The sequence below is a fragment of the Hylobates moloch genome, unplaced genomic scaffold (genome assembly GCF_009828535.3).
Source record: "Hylobates moloch isolate HMO894 unplaced genomic scaffold, HMol_V3 SCAFFOLD_1, whole genome shotgun sequence".
Taxonomy (NCBI): Eukaryota; Metazoa; Chordata; class Mammalia; order Primates; family Hylobatidae; genus Hylobates; species Hylobates moloch.
The window spans coordinates 15,042,454-15,066,272 of record NW_026652276.1 but is presented as its reverse complement, the minus strand read 5'-3'; the positions used below and the strand labels follow the sequence as shown (position 1 = coordinate 15,066,272).

Here is a 23,819-nt window from a genome sequence, read left to right as displayed (position 1 = left end):
CAGCCTCCCAAGTAGTTGGGATTACAGGTGCCTGCCACCAGGCCCAGCTAATTTTTTTTGTATTTTTAGTAGAGAGAGGGTTTCACCATCTTGGCTAGGCTGGTCTTGAACTCCTGACCTCATGATCCACCCGCCTCAGCCTCCCAAAGTTCTGGGATTACAGGCGTGAGCCACTGCACCCGGCCGAACAAACTCTTTAGGAGATCTGTGTGCACACTAAAGATTCAAGTATGCATATCAAGGGAACAGAAACCTTTCCAGCAAGAGGATGGATTTTTGCTCCCCTCTCCCCCCTGCCTTTACCAGCACCACCATCAAAAGCAGCTTAAAACCTTGACTGAGGTCTTTTTCTTTATACACTTGGCCATTGAAAGCCAACTGAAGGGTGATAGGATAAGGCCCACCTATCTGTTCCAAAATCATTTAGGAAAGCATGTTAAACAGCATACACTGCTCTTACCCAATCAAATGTCCCCGCAAAATTTAATTGGCAGTTTGTTTCATGTCCGGCAATCAAAGACATTAAGGACCACTAACGTTTACATCCATGAATTCAATTAGACAGTTTTCTTTAATTGATGATGAAGACACTACAATTCTAAGTACCAGACAGAATCAGGAAAAAAAAACTGAAAATAAGCATAACACTATAAAGAAAACTTGGAAAAGTGAAACACTTCTAAATAAAAAATATATACCTGGCCTGGCACCCATTACATATATACATGATACATGTTATAAACATATATACAGTAAATGTTTTGGTAGCAATACAGACCATGCATTGGTCTTTGTGTACACAGATGAAGTAGCACCGGGGCAGCACCACCATCTTAAGATGATAAACCAAACTGCACATACATTAAATGAAAATACATATATGTTTAATTTGGCCCACCCTGTAGCCAAGAGGTGTAAGGAAAGTACTTTGCAAGAAAAAATTGTTTGGGGAACTACATTCTTAAGCCAATGGCGAAGTTCTAAAAAGAAAAAGAAAAAAAAACCCTACAAATGTCTATGCAAATATGGACAAGTTTTCCTGTTTACTGAATTTGTCCTATCCTATGGCATACTGGTTAACAGCATAAGCAGAGAGAGATTTAAATGCCAGGTGGATGGCAGAAGTCTAAAACACCAGATCTTTTGGTGTATACGTCACAAATGGCAAGTCATTGACAGACTAGAAAAGAAAGCTAACTCTCCACCTAAGTCATGTGTTTTCTAATCATATTAGCTAATTATAAGGTCTTTATTCATAATAAATTCCTCGAGTGGGTTAAGCACCTCCAATATCATTCCACCTCCTCCCTGCACCTAATGTGATGCTCTGTTTGCAAGTATTGGGAGACACACAAGCTACACATTCTCTACCCACACTTAGGAGACAGACCTACAGAACTATGGAAGGACCACAAAGGTCTTCTGTGGCACTGCCTCAGAAATGACCCACGGCACCAGTGTTTATCCTCAGTGTACTACTGACTATGAGGCTGTTTCTCTTCTCCATAACTGAGCTCACAGTCTGGAGGTCTTTTAGTCTTGGCAGGGTCATATTTCCTCACATTCCTAGAAGAGTATGCTTCTTCCTCTCAAGTTTCTCACAAGCCTATACATCTATATATATATACACATACACACATCTATATATATATATCTATATATGTGTGTATATATATCTATATATGTGTATATATATCTATATATGTGTATATCTATATATATGTGTATATATTCATCTATATATACACACACACCCCACACACACGTCACATATATATATACACACACACAAAGACACATACACGTCACATATATATATACACACACACATATATATACACACACACACACACACACACACACATATATAGCATTACCTCCAACTAACATTCATCATTCATGGCATCCTAGGAACATTAACTCCCCTGTCAAGTCATTGCAAAGAAGAAATTTCATATTGGCTTCCACCCATTCTTCTTCCCATTCCTACCGAAAGGGTCATGTCTCTCCCCAGTCAAGGTCTTAATTCACAGTGTCTGGATTCATGGCCTCCTTGTGTGATGGACTGACCTACAGAGTTCTCTGCAAAAGCAGCATGAGACCAAATATGGGGGCATTGTCACCAGCAGTTGGAAGACTGCACATGGATACTATTTTTCATGGCTCTCATTGTCAGTGGATGGTGAAACCCTTTCCCCCCCTTTTTTTAACCACCTGCAGTAAATAAAATTAAAGTTTCTGACTTTGTGGTATATTGCATTCAAGATGCAAGATTGAACAAAACAGGGCTTCAGTATTGTAAAATACTGTTTCTTACTATACAGAAAAATTGTTTCTTAATACTTCAAATGTCTCAAATTTAAATGATAGCTAGAAGACAAAAGCCAGAGAAAGAAAGGTTAAAAATCTCTACTTCTGGCTAGATGATTTTTAGTAGATCCATTTTTGCAGTCACTGGATTAGTCAAGAGAGTCCTTGACCTTTGAAAGTCAGCAAGAAATACCCACAAATGTAACATCAGTACTGATTTGTCATTATTGACTCAGGTGGTTGATCATTAATGGATTCTCTTCACTCCTAGCTGGTTCTAGGGCCATTCTTTTGCCCAGAATGAAGATATCATCAAAGTCATGAAACATATTTGTTCTTTTCACAAAAGAGGATTTTAAAACTCTGCCTAAGTCTCTAAGGAAGAACGCTGTGAGAGGTTGGTGTCATGAAGAAAAACCCACTAACTTCTAGGTTAACCAGAGGCCACTAAAAGCCTTAAAAATGAAAGCCCTTGGCTGGCCTACAAATCCTTTGAATTGGATAAAAGCCAGCTCTCCTCAATGGGAACTGAACACAAGGACTTAGCAGCTGATGTTGCTCAGAGGAAACCCTTCATGTCGCCACAGCATGAATTTTTGGTTTGAGTACCAGCAACTTCCAGTTTTAAATCGGTAGTTTGATGCCACCATCAAAACCAGCTCAGGCACCACTAGAAGCAGCTTAAATAAGAATTTCTACCTTTATGCTATTTGACTCAAAAAGTCAGAGAAATAGAAACCAAGAGATAGATTTTTCCAGTCTGTTCATTTCTGCTCTCATCCAAAACATGTTGATAATTCCACATGCAGAGGTATCTCGGTAACACATATTCAAAGTGTAGGTTCCTTGAGAAATAATAACCAGCTTTACAGGAAAATGGTTGGGAGTGACTTTGTTCATTGATTTCTCTTTAACTATTTCAGTCCTCAAAGGAAAAGAGCAGGGCAGCTTGCTCTCTTCTTCCACTAGCAAGAGTATGAATCAGAATACTTGAAAATATGAAAAGGCAGTTTGACTAAGAAAGTCTTTTTTACAAAAGAGTAAAAAACAACTTTCATATCAGGTTTTCAAAATGGGTAGTGCTCTCTACTAATAGGAAATGATGTAATTCTGCAAGTTCCTTGAAAACAATGGATTCTTATGACTCTAGACCCTATTTATCTTAGAAATTGATGAGCATGCAAATGATTAAAATCTGCAACAACGAACATTGCACAACAGTCTGAGGTACATGCCATCTGGCTGAATGAACAGTAACACGGGCCTCAGCACTGTGAGGGGTTCCATTTATCTCCGCTCCCTTTTGAGTAGAGCTGGGGTCCCCAAACAGTTCATCAGGAGGCAGCAGCCACTACAATGCCCTCCAACCCCGGCCCCTACCTTGTAGTCCCCACTCCCACCCAGGGAGCTTAGGCGTTTAGAGAAATAAAATGTTCCTCCTTCCAATAGTAGGGATGTGAATTCCTGATAGAGAGGTAGAGGCTCCCACAGACTCAGAGGGAGCCTGATATTTGCATTAATTCATTTAACCTTTAGGAAGTTCCCTGGTAAAAAGATTTAAAAATCTGTCAGCAATATCTTTAAATGCATTCATTGCCATTTCTTTTTCATGTGGAAAAGATTCCGAGACGTGTGTATACTTTCCAAACAAGAAAAGAGTTAACATTTTCACTGCTGGCTAGGTGTTTCAGTAGCAGGTCATTAAGCTTTTCTGTGCTCTCTGTACACTGTGTTTTGTTAACTAATCACTAATAGGCTAGCACCCACCAAGGCAAATGGGCCAATTACATTCAGTTAAATAATGTAACACTGGAAGTTCTCAAAAAATACGAGATAAGGTAAGGGTCTTAGGGAAGGTGACACATAGCCCTGGTCATAATGAAAAACACATACTGGAATTTTAATTTCTGGTTAGCAAGAGCTCACTTGTCTTATCATCTTTCTCAAGACAATGCAGGAAATGAAATACATCATAATGTGTGCACAGAAAAAAATGGTGGGAATAGAGCGGGAAACTTACAGAAGTGGTGGGGGAGGGGACAGAAGAAAGATCAACAGTATCTAGTTTATTATGAATAGAAAGACATTTCCAGAATTTACAAACACCCACATTGTTCATTCCAAAGAGAGTTTTTGATTTGAAGGAATCACCCATCTCCTTCTGTTTACAATATATGCAATGGAAGACTTTGATTTCCTCTTCTTTGCTTCCATTCAATTACCAATTTTAAGCTGACACTTGAAAACACCCAGTCAAATATATCCTTCTTCAGTTTAATTAACATGGCCTATTGTCTTACAGGAAAAAATACAAAATTAAGATTAATTCTTATAAGGAACTCAGCTCAACATCAGGTTTATATTACAAGAGATAGTATCAGCAAATATAACTATACAATTGAGAACCATCTATGGCACTATGATTCTTATATTATGTTTTCTGAATTACAATCTTAAAACAAGGATCATACCCTATTCTACTCTTTTAAGCCTTGTTTTAAGCATTCGCTCCACTCTTTACAACAGAACATTGTATACCTCCGTCCCACATCCAAAAAAAAGATGTGCTGTAAGAAAAGTTACATTTTCATTAAAAAAATTACACATATAAATCAAAACCTATGTTAAATATTTAATACTCTCTCCACCCAACCTGACCAGTTTTGTATGAAATAATTTACAATGATGCTTTGTCGTACACAGTTTCAGCAGCAGATGAAATGTATCTTGTAAATGCATTGAGAGTAAACCCATTCTCTCATGACACGGTGGTGGGCACATCAGCTCACTGTGGCCAGCTAAGTCCTTAAGGTTGAAGATGAAGTTTATGCAGACTCATTATTCTGGTGTCACAGTGCTTTTTTTTTTTTTTTTTTTTTTTTGTCGCTTGGCACAATATAGAACGTGCAGTTCAGTCAATGAAATCCTGAGGATTGGATAAAGTAAACAAACTGAAATGGATGCATCGTACCATCTACTGATGAGGAAGATATGAGGTCCTAGTTGTGAATCATGAAATATTTAGAGTCTGGGTACCCATGAGTTAGAGGAGGATTTGCTGAGGTCATTTAGGTCTTCATTCTGAAAAGAAAAATGAAAGAATTCATCACCACAGGCATCTCAACTGCACAATCACTATTTTAGAACCTTTCTTTTACAAGGGGCAGTGTCTAAGTTACAGGCACAAATAGTACTGTCCACCTAAATACGATCAACAAACTGTATTTAGCTTTTTATTTATTTCAAAATGCAAGAGTCTAAAGAAATCACTAACCAAAAGTCGTCAACGTGGAATCTGTAAACAAATCAACATGATCTGGATGTTTCAGAGGTTTAACAAAGGAAAAATACAAAATTCTTTGGTGTTGTGATTGAAGCAAAAACATACATCATTAGTTGCTATGTAAAATGACCATCCAGTATGAGCGGGTTGTAGTCAGTCTGTGTTCCATCTCCTTCTGGTTGAAAGTCAGCTGCAGATTTTAGAATTTGAAGTTGCAGAGCTTCATATGACAAAATCAGAAATCAATTTTTAATGTGCACAAACATTGTTCGGCATGAGAATTTTAGATGCAAAGGGAGACCCAAGCAAAACAGACCTACTTAGTCATTAAATAAGAAAACAAAAGGATTCAGATTTACATCTAATAGAAATAAGTTATTTCAGCAGAAGCACAGCATTTCTTCTTTGCAAGTCAAGAAGGTAAATTTTAAAAGGGCACTATCCATGATTCCCCTTCAGAGTGAAGACTCTTTTTCAACCTCATAAAGCATCTTTTACTCAAGTATTACACTACGTAGTCTTTTACAGGTCCTTGTTTTTCATGCATTCAAAACTTATCTATAATTATCAGTATCTATAGAGTGCACCAAAGGGTATTTAGCAGAAAGTAGATCAGAAATACTTGTTGAATGAGTACATGGTTGCACTAAATACTAGGAAGCGTAGAGGGTTGGATTCTGTTGGAAACCTTGCCTTCTAGCAATTCTAGAAAGGAAGGCAAGTTCTGTTCATAAATACATGGCATGTGAAGTAGACATCAGTACATGCCATGAAACATGCATGTGGGCAATAGCTCTAGATGCATGGAGGATGGAAAGAATCCTCCCAACTAGGGGTATAAGGGAAGCACCTCACTGACACACCTGGCTTGGTTTTGGAAGAAAAAGAATAATTTGGGGATGTGGAAACTGGGGTTGTGTCTATGTTGCTTTGGTGTTGCAGTCCCAGAACATAACACAAGGCTTGCCACATAGTGGTACTTAATAAATAGGAGTTAAATAAATGAAAAGGAAAAGGACACTTCCCATCGAGAACATATGACAAGGTCCTACGGGGTGAGATGGCAGCTGTGAGCAGGCTCAAGTAGAGGATGTGGCTTCACTGGACCCCAAATATCTACGGAGGGATAGAAGGAATTAAGTCTATGAATGTAGGTTGAGGTAGATGGTGAAGAACCTTGAATGACAAGCTAAGAGGTCTTTAATTATTGGGACAACAAGGACATGCTACATTGACATAAGGTCAAGATGTAGCAGTAATAATCTACATTACCTACAAGGATAGTGACAGCTTCCAAAATACACGCAACATAAGTGTGGACCAATATATTAGGGTAGTGCAAAAGCAATTGCGGTTTTTGACATAAAAGAAATTTCAAAAACCACAATTACTTTTGGACCAACCTCATGTCTTTTTCCCTCTGTCTCCCCTTGAAGGGAATGATCATGGCTGGGATCAGTCATCATTCATTACACAATGGTTTTCTGATAAGTCAAAGTTTACCAAATGATGACTCTAGTTTTAGGAGATTTCTATTTATTTTTAAATATTAACTCTGCCTCTAAAAGACAGATAAACAAACTGGTTTTTCAACTGACTAATGAAGACTTGGCATGATGATCCCAATATAAAAACAAACAAAAAAGGAAGCATTCCAAGTTTGCCCCTTTAATTGCCAGAGAAACAGGATTTACTCTGTGTGTCTACAACTGTGGTGTCTACAAATGAAAGGAAAGCCCATCCCTTCACAAGCCATTGGTATGCTAGGAAACTCCCCACAACAAGCTCCAGATCTCTTATTTACTGTTAAGCTTCTCCTGAATGCATATAGGAATGTTCCCACCAGAATTTCTAGATCGGCGCTTAACAGAGCTTCACAGCTCTGGGCCCCTAATTAGGCAGGAAGGCCACACTTTATTAAAGAACTTGTGACAAACAAACAAACTGCCGAACATAAAATGGGGGAAAAGCAAAGGGCATATGGTATGTTTTTCATTTCATATCTGGCTCTTCTCCAGAAGGGGTGGGTGAACAGCTTAGTACAGGAACACACCGTACCCTTTTTTATCATCACATGTACCAACCTGCACGGATGCATAAGGACAGAGACCCAGGGCCCTGTGAGGAGAGGGAAAAAAATGTGGCTTCACTGGGTGCTGAAATCTATTGCTTTGGGCCACTTGGAAATGATCCCTGTCATTATCCACAAGTATGTTCAAAGAGCAGGGAATACAAGGACATCTCAAGTCCATTGATACCTTCCTTCCAAAGTCTTACTTAGCACACTACTTTGCAAAGCCCCTTATCTGAAGTCCTGATCAACACTTGTCTCAAAAGGGAAAGTCTGAAGTTCACACCTGTTTGTCTTTGTACAGGGTGTGTGTATCTGTGTAGGCACATAAAGTTTAGCTACCAAACAATGACATGGACATCCTTCAGTGAGAACTGTCCTTCACAACAGCCACCTTGGGGGCTGCATACTTATTCCAGTCATGCAGCCATTGTTTGCAGCATTTTTGGAATGCCTGCTCAGCCTTGGGCATATTCTTTTGAATAGTCTCTATAGCAGCCAGTCTTAGCCCTCTGAGGACACGTTTGATCTTTGGAGACAGCCAAAAAGCTTTGAGAGCCAAATATGGTGAATAATGGGACTGATTAAGCTGGGTAATAGTTCCCAGCGAGGTATTATCTAAAGCCAAAGAGCTCCGAAACCGAAGTTCCAAAATCAGAGTTGTGCACAACACTTGCTCTGATGAGCTTGTTGGAAAGGAAGTCTCCTCACTTTAGAGACAGACCTCAACATATGCTTAATGAGCCTAAAGTTCATCTGTCTGCATCTCCCTAGCTCCGCGTACTCACAATCAAGCAAGGCTGAACTTGAATAAAGCAATTCACTCAAAAAAGGCAAACATTTGCGTAACTTAATATATTTTTTAAAAAAGAAAAAAAGCAATGCCCATACTAGGGTCTTGCAGTCAGTCATTCAATGCAATAAGCATAAATACAATGATAAAGACTGGAATAAGCAGGGGAAAAGCCCGCATAGGCATACATATGTTTAGTACACTTTATATATACACCACTTCAATTGACTGAAGGGAGATAATTGACAGACCAGAGGTAGCAAATTTTGCTACAAAGTTTTACAAATGCAAAAATTCATTTGTAACAGGCAGAAACTGGAAACAAAAAAAACAAAACATTTCCTTAAGAGAAGACACTGTGCAAATATCAAGTGGTGATGTTCCTACAGTACATTCTCTCTGGTTACATCATTGGGGAATAACTTCTGAAGGCAGAAATACAATGCACCTGTCATGAGATTTAGTAGCAGGAAATTACATTTTGACAAAATTTCATCACCACATCAGTATCTACTATGCCCTTCTGCGTGTATATTCTCGTAAGATAAAACCCACCTAATCCTGTTGCCAGTAATGAAAAATGTAATTTTTAAAGCATTATCAAATAAGTCAACACTTGAGCAATGCTACTTGAGACCTATGGATTATTGCATTATTGCATCAAGTAGGAATTTATATCTTCTGGGTTCTACCCACTTAAACTATGCCTACAATAGCTGAAAAGCAAATAAAGACTTTGCATCCTTTCACATTGTCTCAGCTTACTGATCGTTTTTACTGGGAAAGCAGCTGGAAACAGCACAAGAGTATAAGTATGATGGAAAGATCTGTACACTTTCAGCAATGCATTCTTGGTCAGAACAATTGACAAATGTTTTTATCCTGTATTTATATGTTTTGAAACTTCTTGCTAATATGTTAAATCAAAGGCAATATAGTAATAAAAATCTAGTTGGGGCATTGCTAGTCGTTTCTACTTTTACTAGGGAAATAAGAGTAAAATATTTTAAGTTGCTTGGCCACTGTCATATACTAAATTCTTAGAAAGTAACTCTTCCTTATCCAACTGTGCTTTAAAAAAATGACCGTAGTGATGACTTTTTTCAATAGAGGTCATTGTTTGAAATCTTATATTGTAGATGGAACTAGAAAATTAATATAAATTAATTTCCTCCACTTAAAGAAATGAATCAAAATAGCATATTTCTCTTTCGGTTAACATAAACAGTGTCTTTTTTTTTTTTTAAGTATCTTGAATATAATACAGAAAATGTATAAAATACAGGAAGATGTAAAGAAGGAATAAACATGACATATTCCCCACCAGCAGAAAAACCACTACTCAGCTGTGGTTGTAATTTCACAATCTACTTAAAGGATTTGAACTTTTAAAATGCTGCATTTAATGTCCCCCCAAAAAGTCTAAGTAGGAGAGGAAAATACTGTTTTAATCACACTTAGATCTTTCCCATTCTTAAAAATCCATGATGAGAAAAATTTTTGAAATGTTACCCAACTTTTTAAAGACTCCTGGTATTCCATCCCTTTCCCATCATCCCAATGCATTGTATAATATGGGGAGAGTGGGAATTTGAAAGTAGGAAAATCTTCTGGCTCCCTGGCTTTAGTTTCCAAAAGCCTCAGTATTTAAAGGAATGGCACAGGCAAAATATTTGGAAGAGCCAGGAGAACAGAAGGATTCCTCTCAGGTTAGAAAAGATTCCCTTCATGAGAGCAGAGGGGTCAGTGGGTAGCTCTGTACCTTGCAAGATTCTGACAATGATGCCTGTAACCTCTCTCTATTCTGTCTTCCCACATCTGTGGATTTCTTATTTCACACAATTACATTAAACTGCATACCCTTCCCTCCTACCACAATTCTTCAGTTACCTCACTGCTGATACACTTAATTTACAGTACCACTAACTGGAAGCAAATCATGTCTTCTAGAATGCTTATTAATAAAGCACCTTACAACACACACATTCAGCATACCTGAATCTGGTAAATGAGCCCAGTAAACACACACACACACACACACACACATAACACACACACACATATTATCATCAGTCTCAAATACCTTTACAGTTCTGGTAATAGATGGGTGTTCTTCATTAAAATTCATACCTCAATAAAATCCCACTATAAAATCTCAGATGAATAAAAACGACCACTGACCTATGGATAGACTGTGAAGCACTTATTAAAAGAAGTTCCCAGCCTTGGTTCTAGCATTTGAGTTAGTAGCACAGAAGGAGGAAGCTGCATTCTCCTGGTGCAGCGCTATTAGCTATGGTCATATTGCTGATACAAAAAGAAGAGCTAAATCCAGAGAGCCTCTAAAGTCTGGGACATGGTATAATCTCCCTGTTCTTTACAAGGGACAGCTGGGAAGTATGGGGGCAAGCTGAAGCTTGGAAAAGGAGAAAACTAACCAGTGAATTCTCAATTCTCAACTCTAAAGCCTTCAGATCATAATCACACACATCAAGTGAAGATTGAGCTAAAGTTAGAGGTAAGACCAACATGTTTGCTTCTTGGATGTTGAAAGGAGAAAGCCACTTTAGCTAAAGAAAGGAAACCAACTTCTTTTAAAACAAGCCAGGATTGAGCTGGAAAGACTTGGTTTTGTGGTCTTAAATGGCAAAGGGTAAGCCAACCAGCCAAGCCAGTGCTTTAATGGAGCTGCTTAAATAGCACTTTTGCCTGGTGCAAGTCACATGGGAGAGGGCTGGTGAAAATAACAAGGTTGCTGGCCAGATCTTCCAGTGCGCAGTGTTGCCAAGGAAGAAAATTCAGGGAGAGTTGCCAACATGTGAGAGGCCATCTCGCTCCAGTTCCCCTTTTGTCCCAGTGAAAGAGCTTGTGGCAGGGCTGGTGACTTCAGGAGACCACCAATGAAGAAAGGCACACGCATTATGAAAAAAAAAAAAAAAAAAAAAAAAAAGAAGAAGACCGAAAGGCGACCATCAAGCCTGTCAGCTCTGGCTGAGGCTACTGGGCTCAATTCTGTCAGTCTCGTGAATTTCTCCTTACCCAGCTACCAAAGGCAGAAGGAGATTCTGGAAACTTTTCAGGCTGGTTAGGAATCTGTGGAGAAGACAGACTAAAACAACATTTAGTACTCAGTAATTAAAAGTATTCTGTCAATGATATATTAAAGAAATCTGAATAAATATTAATACATCTTTTAAGCCAAAGAATATCCACTTCTGTTATTTCCCATTCTTTTTATTAACAGGAAGCATGCTGATAAAGAAAATGAGGTCAAGACTATAACAGCTCTTCCCCTCAAATGTAAATCAAAATGTTTCCAATCTCCCTTTTACCAATACTATAGTTTGTCCTATGTACATGACAGATTCAAGGTAAAAGGACTTAGGAAAAAAAAACAAAAAAAAAGTCCCTCTTCATTTCAAGTCAGACCACATGTACTCTCAGGCAGGAAGATTTAATTTTTTTTTTTTTTCTTTTTTTTTTTTTTTTTTTTTTTTTTTTTTTTTTTTTTTTTTTTTTTTTTTTTGGAGAGAGTCTTACTCTGTCACCCAGGCAGGAGTGCAATGGTGCCATTTCGGCTCACTGCAACCTGCCCCTCCTGGGTTCAAGCAATTCTCCTGCCTCAGCCTCCCAAGTAGCTGGGATTACAGATGTACACCACCACACCTGGCTAATTTTTGTATCTTTAATAAAGACGGGGTTTCACCACGTTGGCCAGGCTGGTCTCGAACTCCCAACCTCAGGTGATCCACCTGCCTTGGCCTCTCAAAGTGCTCGGATTACAGGTGTAGGCCATCGCACCCAGCCAGGAAGCTTTAATTTTAACAGAGCTCAACCAACATAAACCTGTTACAAAAAGACATGAAGGTAATATGACAGAATATTCCCTACCAAGTGAGAATGTCATACAAATGTCTTTCTTCTCCTTTCACAGGCACTATTTCTGCAGTGTCCTTTCCCTCACAGAAATTACATTTCAGTTCTGAGATTTCTATTGTAATTTCACATCACTTTTGGGTTTGGGGTTTTGTTTGTAATGGTCAGATTACAGGATACAGGTTTTATAGGTCTGGCTTTGATACAAACCAGTAGACTTGCATTACAATCACAATTTCATTTAGTGTATGGATGGTGAAAATTGTGTGCAATACTGTTTCTATAATTAGACAAAAGGGAATCAGGCAGACCCTATTTTCACTGCCTTTGCCTTTTGTTAAAAACTAATAGATTTCTCATTCTTTGCCCCCTCCCTGGAGTCAAATTGCTTCAAGAAAGCAAGCGTCTGATTTTACATTTGAGTAACTGTCTGACTACCCAATTGTTTCTCAAGCATCATCAGTTTTTCCATAATAGCCCAGGAATCAGGCACTGAACAAGCATTTGCATAGACAGCCCTGGTCTGCAGCGGACTGAGGTAAGAATCATTCACACCACTGACGTCACTTTTGGCAGCTGGAGAAGTGGGAAAACCGGTGTTTAATCTATTTCCTACTCACCGCAAGTTTTAGCTGGAGTCCCCGATAACATGGGTTGTGGTTGACTTTATGGAAGAACTTGGTCACGTAAGAAAAATTTACTGAATTGAAGAAGCATCTTCCAAAACAACCAGGAGGTACCTCAGCTGTGGGGCCATGATCTTCCCATAGGTTTTTCTGATCCTTAAACAGGCCTAACGGGGACAATGCCACTCCCAATCGTTCCTAATAGGGGCAAGCTCAAGCTCAGTAGAAGATTCTCCCTACAACATACATCTAAGGCAGGGGTCCTCAATGCCCAGGCTGTGGACCAGTAGAGATCCATGGCCTGTTAGGAACCGGGCTCCACAGCAAGAGGTGAATGGTGGATGAGCATAACCACCTGAACTCTGCTTCCTGTCAGATCAGCAGCGGCATGAGATTCTCACAGGAGTATGAGCCCTATCATGAACCGTGTATGCAAGGGATCTAGGTTGCACATGCTCCTTATGAGAAAATAATGCCTGATGAAACCATTCATCCCCCCACCCCCAGCCATGGAAAAATTGTCTTCCATGAAACCTGTCCCTGGTGCCAAAAAGGTTGGAGACCCCTGATCTAAGGAACCTCTCCAGGAAGCCATCATCTTACAGAAGCAAAAAAGGTTTATTTAGCCTTTGTTTTCCTTTTTGCGTTGAGGAGAATATCAGGGGGAAAATGTTAAGAAGAATTTGATCTGCTATTCTTTGAAGCGAACTGTTATTTAAAAAAAAAAAAACAAAGTGGTCTAACTATTGAAGAAACACTCACTCTCTGAAACCAGTTGAAACTGATTATAATACAGTATATGGCAGCATATTTCAAATGTATTTGACCCACAATTCTCATTTGCTTTACCTGAAGAACATTTGTTATGGAAATGCAAGTTATAAAGATTTCTGGGCTATGATAGTAATTCTTCAACAAAAGTCAATGTAAAAGGAGCAAGGAAAAGTATACCATTCATCTTAGATTTCAGAAGGCCATACATAGACAGGAACCATATTAATTAGCTCATGATAAAGAGAAAGCTATTAACTGTTGCTTACAGTAAAGCAATAATGCAATAAATGTGTGTTTCCCTTGACTTGCCTCTTTCTGAGTGACAAGTGAGTAACCTGTATGCAATTTTGAATTAAAAAATGTACTTTAGGGAATTCAACCCCAAAAAAGGTTATTTTCAGAATGAAGATGGAGCTATTACATGGCTGTCACGCTTTTTAAAGACTGATAATTTTGTTTAAGTCAAAACTCATTTCTGAATTAAAATTTGAAAGGAAACTAAGACAAGTTCCATTATCCCATCTCTCAATGTTCTTTTCTCTGTGATTTCAGGCAAGTTGCTCACCCTCCAAAATCCCAAATGTTTTCATCTGTAACACAGGAGAGCATTGCCCATTTCACAGGGTTATCGTTGAGATTAAATGAGATAATACATGACATTATCTTATCATTGTACCTGACACATAATAAGCCCTCAATCATTAGCTCTTAGTGTAACTACTGCTATGAAGAACTAGAAACCCTTGGATCCCACATCTTTTCCTGATACCTGAAAACACATCAGCCAAAGACACTGTGGTGGAACTAGCAAGCAAGGATGAATCCACCAACCAAATGCCAGGCAAGGACTGAATCAGAAGCCAAAATGAGGATGCATCTTGCAAAGAGAGGACAAAGTTATTTCAGAAAGGAGAGAGGGGAAAATGCCAGAACAAAAAGAAAAAGTAAAAGTAGCAGTAGTAGTAAGGCTAAAGATACGATATGTAATACAATGTTATACAAGGACCTGTCTACCTACACAGGAAAGAGTACAAATTCAATATTGAGACAGTAGCATTCATGTACAAAGGGGAAGATCTCAAATGAATGCTATCTACAGGAACATCAGAAAGGCCACTTTTATTGCTTGAAAAAAATCAGAAGCTTGACGCCCTCCCCTCTTTCTAAGTCTGCTAATGAAAGACTTCTAATACTACTGAAAGTATTCACAAAGAAATCACATGAATATGCTTAAATGGGTGTTCAGTGAGATTCTTATGCATTATTTCTAGGTTCTAAAGCATGTTTATGATTGTTGGAGGTGCAGGCAGGGAATTGGGTGGCTTTTGTTTCCCAATTCTTTTCCCCAATCTCATCTGAAGGAACTGAACAGGAGTGTGATCTAGCCAGTCAATGCTGCTTGAGTAACTTGATGAAAAACTGAAATTGCTGCCAGATGCACACCTAATCGTTGGCAGCTGGAAGAGGAGGGAGGGAAATCTCAGAAAGATAATCTAAAATAATTGATAATGTATCCACTGCTTGCAGCTCTAAGGTCACTGAGGCAGACAATGGTGCAAATTTCTAACTGACTGCCTTGTGTAAAGAGGCAAAATTTTTCCAGTTGACAATGAGGGGTCGACCTTTCACCTACTGACCCCAAAGCTCCTGTTCTTTTGCTTTCATCTTTCAAGTCTTACTTCCACTTTGTTCCTGCCCCTCTCTATTTTCTCCATTATCTGACATTTCAGCCTCTTTCTTTTTAATGTGGAAAAGCCACTTGCTTAAAAGTTCCCTAACAGCATTCTTTTTTTTTTTTTTTTTTTTTGAGACAGAGTCTTGCTCCGTCACCCAGGCTGGAGTGCAGTGGCTTGATCTCAGCTTACTGCAACTTCTGCCTCCCAGGTTGGAGTGATTCTCTTGCCTCAGCCTCCCAAGTAGCTGGGACTATAGGCACGCACCACCACTCCTGGCTAATTTTTGTACTTTTAGTAGAGACGGGGTTTCACCATGTTAGGTAGGTTGGTCTCGAACTCCTGACCTCAGGTGATCCACCTGCCTCTGCCTCCCAAAGTGCTGGGATTGCAGGTGTGAGCCACCATGCCCAGCCCCTAACAGCATTCTTAAACGAAACTGCATATCACGTTATTGCAGGGTTGAGCTGCCTGTCTGGCTGAGCTAAAAGCACCTCGTGGACAGTTGTGCCCCATTCTTAATAAACAGGTAGTGACAACTTTTAGCTAAGGAACCGTCATTAAGAAATATTTATAGTGACTGTTATGGACTGAAACATGTCTTTCCTTGTAATTTATATGTTAAGATCCTAACCCTCAACATGATGGTATTAGGAGGTGGGGCCTTTGGCAGATAATTAAGTCATGAGGGTGGAGCCCTTATAGGTGGGATAAGTGCCCTTATGATGAAACATGAGAGCTTGCTTTCTGCTCTCTACCACAAGAGGCTATGATGAGGAGACAGCCATCGCAAACTAGGAAGAGGACACACCAAACCACAGTCTGTGGTGCCCCGTTCTTGGACTCCCCCGACTCCAGAACTGTGAGAAATAAATGTATGTTGTTTAAGCCACCATCAACTCAATTTTGTAATAACAGCCCAAACTAAGACGAGACTCTGAGGGGACTGCAATCCCAAGGGAGATAAATGGGGTCACCTTCAGACCCATGGAAGGGCCAGACAGAAACCATCCATCTGGCCTTTGGCAGAAACATGCTCCTAAGGCGCAACCGACTTCTCTTTGCAGATACCCTCAAGTCTCCAAGCATTTCACTAAATCCCTAGGGTAATGGTTCTCAATTTGTGTGGGTGAAAAAACTTTGCCCCACAGGGGACATCTGGCAATGTCTGCAGATATTTCTGGTTGTCACAAACGGGATAGGGGTTGGGGAGGAGAGATGCTACTGGCTTCTAATGGGTAAGGGCCTGGAATACTACTAGACACCTTACAACACAGTGGACAGCCTACTGCAACAAATTAACAGTTTAATAAAATGGAGAAAATACCTGGTTTCACGATCATTTGCAAAGATCAGGGAGATAATGAGATAAGGCTGCAGTGAACAAGGAGACACATTACTTACACGACCCATTCATCATGCTCATTGCTCTGAAATCTCTGAGAGTCAAAAAAAGAAAAGAAAAGAAAAGAAAAGAAAAGAAAAGAAAAGAAAAGAAAGAAAGAAAGAAAGAAAGAAAGAAAGAAAGAAAGAAAGAAAAAAGAAAGAAAGAAAGAAAGAAAGAAAGAAAGAAAGAAAGAAAGAAAGAATCCTCAAGGGCTGGGCATGGTGGCTCACACCTGTAACACCAGCACTTTGAGAGGCCAAGGAGGGCAAATCACATGAGATCTCAGGAGTTCAAGACCAGCTTGGCCAAATGATGAAACCCCATATCTACTAAAAATACAAAAATGTGTCAGGCATGGTGGTGCACATCTGTAATCCCAGCTACTCGGGAGGCTGAGGCACAAGAATCACTTGAACCCAGGAAGTGGAGGTTGCAGCAAGCTGAGATATAGCCACTGAACTCCAGCCTAGGAAACAGAGCGAGACTCTATCTCAAAAAAAAAAAAAAAAAAAAAACACCAAACCAAAACCTTAAATATTAGATTCCTTCTCTTCCAGAATTAGTAGACTTTAAAAAATAAATTCACTTTAAAAAATAAATCCACTAAATTTATTCTCTAAGAGGCTGTTCCTAAATCAGAACACTGTTTCATAGAGGTTTTCTCTACTTTATAAGATAAATATCCACACCTCGGAAGATAATTTATGATCAAAAAACAAACAAACAAAACAAAACTCAGTAGTGAAATGCAAGACTGAAATACAAATTGTAGTTGCTGTTTCTGTGTTTAAAATGTCTTCCCAGGAAGACGCTTTTAGGTCTGCTTTCCCAAAATTTAATATTGACAAAAAACAGCAAAGCGGGGATGCTCAGGGCACATACATCATCATCCGTGAGTACACAGGGTTCCAGATTCTAAAAATTAGACAATGAACAGAACAAGTCGATTTCCAGGTGGTTAAATACCAGGGTTTTCAGATTGAACCCTAAGGCAGTGGTAAGAAGAACAGATCCTCCTTAAATATAGCAACAGGAGCTGCCGCAGGTCCCAGAGTACACCAAGAAAACAACAGCTTCTATTATTTCTAGACCATAGCCTGAGACGCTGACAAAATGCTTACAAAATAAAAGGGAGCCACACAGTTTCACCTTACTATCAAACATCAACAGGCTATAATTAACACTTCATTAACAGCATTATGGTGAAATCTGCTTATTCTCCTCAAAAACTGCCTGAAGCTTTTTTTCCCCATAAAATTATTATATGTCACAAGTGGGCCATGGCCTACCTGTTCATTTGGTTTCTCCACCCTTTCCTTCTGTAACAGTGTAAGTAAGAGTTGTGGCCAGGCAAACGTCCTTGGAAAGCCTTACACTTTACAGATAGTTTTCTTCCTTCCTGAATTCTCTTCACTCCCAACCATCAGCAATACTCACCAGGGCCCCTAAACACAGCCACTGACTTGCCCCACATCATTTCTTCTGGGATTCTCTTTGTGGGAATTTCCAGTAGAAACAAAGACCTTCCCAGGGACTCTTGAGCAGAGATGGGAGGATTGCTAAGTCCTTGCTAATTTCCCACCTCTCTAATGCATAGTTAGAAAAAGTCAATAGGAAGTTGACTTGAGAACCATTTGCCATAAGTCAATAAGCTGGGACCCTTCCCCATGGTGGCCTCCTCTGTCTGCCTTCGACCATTTAGTGGTTTTCTTGCACATGACCAAGTCACCATATAAAAAGCTCATGAATTAACATGGACAGAGCAATAAAAAAGTCCCAGGCCTGGTATTATGAGGGTTTCCTTGATTGTGTGGTATTGTTGACTTAGAATCATTAAATGAGTGGCCAGGCGTCGTGGCTCACGCCTGTAATCTCAGCACTTTGGGAGGCCGAGGCGGTTGGATCACCTGAGGTCAGGAGTTCGAGACCAGCCTGACCAACATGGTGAAATCTTGTCTCTACTAAAAATACAAAATTAGCTGGGTGCGGTGGCACGTGCCTGTAATCCAAGCTACTTGGGAGGCTGAGGCAGGAGAATCACTTGAACCCAGGAGGCAGAGGTTGCAGTGAGCCAAGGTCGTGCCATTGCACTCCAGCCTCCATGGGTAACAAGAGCGAAACTCCGTCTCAAAAAAAAAAAAAAAAAAAAAGAATCATTAAGTGAGTTGTCTGAGTTCATGCAACTGGTTAGTAGTAGCACTAGGGTGAGACTAAGGGTTCTCCTCACTCCCAGATCAGTAAAATCTTAAGAGCATAACTATTTAGAGAAACAGAAAGATCCTAACAAAAGGCAGAAAACAAGGTGATATTCAATATAAGGGCCAAAGAAGATTCTTAGCTGCCAAATCACTAAATTAAAAAACGGGGACTTCCACAGGTGAGGCGGGTAAACATACAGCAGTAAAAAAGACCCCAAAATGTCTTCAGTGACTACAAATGTATTGTAAAGGAAGAATACATATCAAATCTAGTTCAAAATGTTTTAAGATAATGGGTATTAGATTGATAAGAAGTTGAGATACATAAATATTTGCTAAAATATTTCCACTATACTTGGTAATATCCTAGTCATCAATATAGGACCATGTCTAGCTTTAGTGTCCACTGTTAAGCCACACTAAAGAAAAGCACAGAGAAAATATCCAGATTATAAGGACATAGAATAAAGTGGCACTTCTCTAACTTAAATGTGCTTAGGATCTCCTGGGGATTTTGTTAAAAGTGTGGATTCTCCTTCATTAGGTTTGGGGTGGGGTCTAAGATTCTGCCTTTTTTTTTTTTTTTTTAGGAGCTAAAAACAATGAATATTTATTTATTTATTTATTTTTATTTTTTTACTTTACCGTCAACATTTTCTTTCAGTTTTTTTTTTTAATTTTTTTTATTATAATTTAGGTTTTAGGGTACATGTGCACAATGTGCAGGTTTGTTACATATGTATCCATGTGCCATCTTGATTTTCTGTACCCATTAACTTGTCATTTAGCATTAGGTGTATCTCCTAATGCTGTCCCTCCCCCCTCCCCCCACCCCACAACAGTCCCCAGAGTGTGATGTTCCCCTTCCTGTGTCCATGAGTTCTCATTGTTCAATTCCCACCTATGAGTGAGAACATGCGGTGTTTGGTTTTTTGTCCTTGCGATAGTTTACTGAGAATGATGTTTTCCAGTTTCATCCATGTCCCTACAAAGGACACGAACTCATCATTTTTTATGGCTGCATAGTATTCCATGGTGTATATGTGCCACATTTTCTTAATCCAGTCTATCAATTTTTGCAACCTACTCATCTGACAAAGGTCTAATATCCAGAATCTACAATGAACTCAAACAAATTTACAAGAAAAAAACAAACAACCCCATCAAAAAATGGGTGAAGGACATGAACAGACACTTCTCAAAAGAAGACATTTATGCAGCCAAAAAACACATGAAGAAATGCTCATCATCACTGGCCATCAGAGAAATGCAAATCAAAACCACAGTGAGATACCATCTCACACCAGTTAGAATGGCCATCATTAAAAAAGCAGGAAACAACAGGTGCTGGAGAGGATGTGGAGAAATAGGAACACTTTTACACTGTTGGTGGGACTGTAAACTAGTTCAACCATTGTGGAAGTCAGTGTGGCGATTCCTCAGGGATCTAGAACTAGAAATACCATTTGACCCAGCCATCCCTTTACTGGGTATATACCCAAAGGACTATAAATCATGCTGCTATAAAGACACATGCACACGTATGTTTATTGCGGCACTATTCACAATAGCAAAGAGTTGGATTCTGCCTTTCTAACCAGCTTACAAGTCACCCCAATGCTGTGGGTCTAAGGACCACACTCTCAGTGGCAAAGGAGTAAAGAACCAAAAAGGAAGGAGGAAACCTACTATTTAATTTCTATAAATGAATATTAAGAGGGCTTAGTTGAGGGCCAATAAGGAGGCTACACCACAAGCCATGTCTGTAGGGTGAATGGGCTTTGACTGCAGAAATAGTTTTGAATTAAAACATGAAGGAAATTTTCCAGGTGGATAAGGTTCTAGAAGAGTTAACTAGAGAAGAATGAGAAACTTCTGCTGCCAGGGCTCTTGAACAATACAGATTTGGATGACCGCAAAGAGGACATTGGGGGAAACTACAATAGTTAGAACTCCTTAAAAGACTCCACACGGATACTTTTTTTTTTTTTTTTTGAGACGGAGTCTCATTCTGTCGCCCAGGCTAGAGTGCAGTGATGCAATCACAGCTCACTGCAAGCTCCACCCCCGGGGTTAATGCCATTCTCCTACCTCAGACTCCCAAGTAGCTGGGACTACAGGCGCCCGCCACCACGCCCAGCTAAGTTTTTGTATTTTTAGTAGAGACGGGGTTTCACTGTGTTAGCCAGGATGGTCTCGATCTCCTGACCTCGTGATCTGCCCGCCTCGGCCTCCCAAAGTGCTGGCATTACAGGCGTGAGCCACCGCGCCCAGCAGGGTATTTTTTTTTTTTAAACCCTGCTTAGTATTCAGGCTAAGGAGAAAGGAAGGTCCAGTGACAGAGGCAGATGCACGGGGGAGGGAAGAGGGATCGAAACTGTGACCCAATACATTTCTATCTCTTTACAAAATGAATGCGGGTGACTCTGACACCTGAGAGGCTCAGTTAGGAGGGACTGAGGTAGGGCCACGTACGTTAGCTCAAAAGTGATAGAACCAAAAAGAAACAGGCATTCCCCAAACTCAGTGAAATACATTGCCCTGCCCTACAGCCATGTTTTACCAAATAAACCACAAGGCACAAATTTGAGACCAGTTCCCAACTCCACATCTTTATTACTTGAGAGGCCTGCAGATATAAAAAGCCACAAAACTGCCAACTCAGATCTCATCCCAAATAAATGAGTAGAACTGATATAACAGGTAAATGACTACCATGGTCTATGACACCTTCAACTTTGAAATATCAAAAGTACTGATATTAAGACATGCTCGCTCCTATTTTCTGCTGAGTATTAATTCATCCTCAGAATCTTTATTAAGAACAAGAAGGATTCCTTGTGCAGGTAGCTCATTCCCAGAACCCTAGATGCTTACAGAGAAAGATCCCGAAGCAGCACATTTTCTAATATCAGGGGAGCACAGAGGCATAATGACTCAAAGGTACCAAAATTTAGAAAAGACTAAAAAATAAAAAAGAAAGGTCTGTGTGTGCTAATAACTTCCACTGTGGCCAGCAGACAGTAGCAAACTGGTCCCCAATTCCTATAGGAAGGCAAACAGGCCCTGAATCAACAGCACACACTTCAGCCCTACTTATTAGGAAGTCAGCCACAGATTCCCTTTTCCAGTCAATGAAGTTTTATGGCAGTCAACAGGCCTTAATTATTACATGGCAATTTCATTCACCAGGCCTAACTCTGGTCTCTAACCCCAAGGTGCAGCTTTACCACTGGTGTGCAAGCATAGGCTACTAAAGATTTTAGGAAATGATAGGAAATGATGAAGTGGCCAGAGATACTTCCCAAGAGCTAATTTCCAAACCACTGCTGGGCAGTGCAATTCACATATCGTGCAATTCACACAGAGTTGTTTTCCTAACCAGTTGAGACAGAGCAAGAATACATTTTACCAAGGCAGATGGGATACAACGAGAATGTAATATGTAACCTTTAAAACAGTATCCAGTATATAATCCTGCCTGTAAGGCACTCACTGCTGGACCCATGCGACCACTGGACAGCAGGAAGACCCCAGCTCCACTTACTGGCGTGGGACCTCAGGCACCTGATCAGCCTCACTGAGCTGCGGTTTCATGGTAAAACAGTGATAAAATTACCTAACTCACTGTGTTGTTGTGAGGATTAAATGAGATGGTGACTGTAAAGCATGTGGCACAGATCCTAACGACTAAGAAATTACAGGACCATCAATTCATTCTATCCGGTAGCAAGAAGCCACCAGAAACCAAAATGGCCCCGAGGGGGTGGCAAAAAGAGGAGCTGAAAAGGGATGGAAGGGACTTGACACTGAAGCTCTGCCTCTTTGCAGTTTTATCTAAGTGTTTGCAGAGAAAAGAACCTCAAAAAATCATGCCATTAAAACCCAGACAATTACGTTAATCATGTGATATGACAGGCCTTCAATAAGGAATATTGCCAAATTACCACTGTTTTATCACTGGGTATAAAGGTACTTCCTATTTTGCTTTAAACTTATAACTTTAATCATTGACTCATTATTTAAAATGGATTGCCCTTAACTAAAAGGGCAATTCAAAAGCACCCTAAACTTTTGTAACCTGCATTATTACACTTCATTAGCTGAAAGGTAAAATTATGTCTAGGCAGAGTAGAATCATACCATATTCTAAATGTGCCATGAAATGTAATTTTCTGAGACTGTGAATAAACTTACATTTGATTACAATCCTTTACTAAACTGTTTAAGAGGTTTCTTATCTCTAACTTTCTACCTGATCCATTATAGTGTTTTATATATAACTGGTACTCAATTAATAAATGTCAATTAAAAATGTGTATACCAAGAAAGGATCTATAAGAAAATCATAGGTACTCATAAATACAGTCTAAGGTCCACATGACTTGATTAAGGATAAGTAATTTCAGCCAAATCAAAGATAATGGACTCTGAAGTCTTTGTAACGAGATCCTCATAGTTGGCAGTGTTCTAAAGGGGTTTGCTAACCTTTTGAAAGTGTTATTTTCTTTTGATAATATATTTTTAAAAACTCAGCTCTGATTGATTGATTGATTAATTGATTAAGACAGGGTCTTGCTCTGTCGCCCAGGCTGGAATGCAGTGGTGTGATCACGGCTCACTGCAGCCTAAACCTGCCCGGCTCAAGCAATCCTCCCACCTCAGCCTCCTGAGTAGCTGGGACTACAAGCACATGCCACCATACCTGCCTAATTATTTTTATTTTTTGTAGACATGGGGTCTCAGCATGTTGGCTAGGCTGGTCTCAAACTCCTGGGCTCAAGTGATCCTCTTCCCAAAGTGCCAAGATTACAGGCATGAGCCACCA

The 23,819-nt window shown here is 39.7% G+C and overlaps 1 protein-coding gene across 1 annotated transcript in view; it reads right to left on the bottom strand.

Annotated features, from left to right (window-relative positions):
* Nucleotides 1-552: 552 nt before the first annotated feature.
* Nucleotides 553-23,819, bottom strand: part of IRS1 (insulin receptor substrate 1) — a 66,589-nt gene continuing 43,322 nt past the window's right edge. The window contains exon 2 of the mRNA XM_032754206.2: nucleotides 553-5,391. The gene's annotated coding sequence lies outside the window, so the exon portion shown is untranslated. The remainder of the gene's footprint in view (nucleotides 5,392-23,819) is intronic.